This window comes from Anolis sagrei, chromosome 2, assembly GCF_037176765.1.
Source record: "Anolis sagrei isolate rAnoSag1 chromosome 2, rAnoSag1.mat, whole genome shotgun sequence".
NCBI lineage: Eukaryota > Metazoa > Chordata > Lepidosauria > Squamata > Dactyloidae > Anolis > Anolis sagrei.
In genome coordinates, this window is record NC_090022.1 from 166,362,581 (window position 1) to 166,364,544 (window position 1,964).

The following is a 1,964-nucleotide window of genomic DNA, read 5'->3' on the forward strand; positions in this document are numbered from 1 at the left end:
ATTGTGTAAATGCCTATATGTTAGCTACCTTGAGTCCCCTTTGGGATTGAGAAATGCAGGGTATAAATAGGGTATATAACTAAATAAAGCAGGCATCCTCCAAAAGCATTCCTACAAGTAATAGCAAATGTACTGCTTGCTTAGGGCCCGTCCAGACAGTATCTTTATCCCAGATCTTCCGCAGCATACAAGAGGGTGGCCAGACGCCATTCCCTGCAAACACGGAAGCAATTGCTAGAAAAGTCAAAAACTGAAAGATTTCCATGTGTGGGAATATTGCAGTTTTGAGTTGAATATTCACATCTTTGAATGTCTGTATGTTCCTGCAATCAGAAATCATGGGGTTTTTTATCTAAGTTTGTCCCCGGGTTTTAGATGTTTGTTTCTGATTGGTTGGTTCCTAAAATGAAGGTGATACTTGAATCAAAGGTGAAAACTTGGTTTGTGTGCCAGAAACTTCATGAAACATGTGGAGGGCACAGTTTATCTGGCCAAGACAAATGGAACTTTTCCAATGATCCATATATCCAGACCTCCGTGTATCCACATATCAGCATCTCGGGGTTTTTTTTAAAAAAAACCTGCCAAGGTTTCTGGTAGAAGTCCCATAGCAGTCATCTTGGGAGCCTCTAAATCTTGCAACAAAGCATCAAGCCTGGATAGTCCTGGAATTTTTTGTCCCTGTTTAAAACCCATGATTTAGTGCTGTCTGGAAGTGCCTTTAGTCTGTTTTATTGCCAGCTTTATGGGTGATTGCTCCATGCTCTAATTTCAGGCCTGTTTTTGGGCATTTTAGCATCCTAAGCTAAAGAAAATAACCATATTTCTCTTTTTCGTGCCTGTAGCAGAAGTGTATACCTGTTCCGGCTCATCTGAAAGGTGTAGGTATATATGGTGAGTATCCAGAAACATCTTACATGTCATCAGCCCTTCCCTCATGAAGACCTTTGGGCATATATTTTACATCACCATTGCTAGAAGAAATTCTGTGAATTGCTTGATGACAGCATTATTCAATTGAACACAATTACGTATAGAGTGTATCGTAATTCGAATCAGGGTTTGCAAACTGGAGCCTTTCAGATGGCCAGAAGTTGATGTCCTGTAGGCCCCATCATTCCTTATCAGTATTTGAATCATAGAGTCAAAGAGTTGGAAGAGACCTCATGGGCCATCCAGTCCAACCCCCTGCCAAAAAGCAGGAACATTGCATTCAAAGCACCCCTGACAGATGGCCATCCAGCCTCTCTTTACAAGCTTCCAAAGAAGGAGACTCCACCACACTCCGGGGAAGAGAGTTCCACTGCTGAACGGCTCTCACAGTCAAGAAGTTCTTCCTAATGTTCAGATGGAATCTTCTCTCTTGTAGTTTGAAGCCATTGTTTCGCGTCCTAGTCTCCAGGGAAGCAGAAAACAAGCTTGCTCCCTCCTCCCTGTGGCTTCCTCTCACATATTTATACATGGCTATCGTGTCTCCTTTCAGCCTTCTCTTCTTCAGGCTAAACATGGCCAGCTCCTTAAGCTACTCCTCATAGGGTTTGTTCTCCAGACCCTTGATCATTTGAGTCGCCCTCCTCTGGACACACTCCAGCTTCTCAATATCTCTGTTCAATTGTGGTGCCAAGAATTGGACACAATATTCCAGGTGTGGTCTAACCAAGGCGGAATAGAGGGGTAGCAGCCTAACAATATCTGGAAGGCCGACCCTAACTTGGGAGACAGTGATTAATGAGTCCTGGCAAAAAGGCGTTGAGAAAAACCTGATGTGCAAGGAGGGGAAAAGAGGAAATGCCATTGTTTAATCACACAATTAAGGTGCAGCAAAATGGAATAAAAACAATTTATTGTAATATGAGTTGCGCTATTTTTGTTCACTTCCATTCCTTTTACCTCCCAAATATATCTTTAACATTAAAATAAAGGTATGTACAATTGTACTGTGAACCACTGGGGGGGGGGGGGGG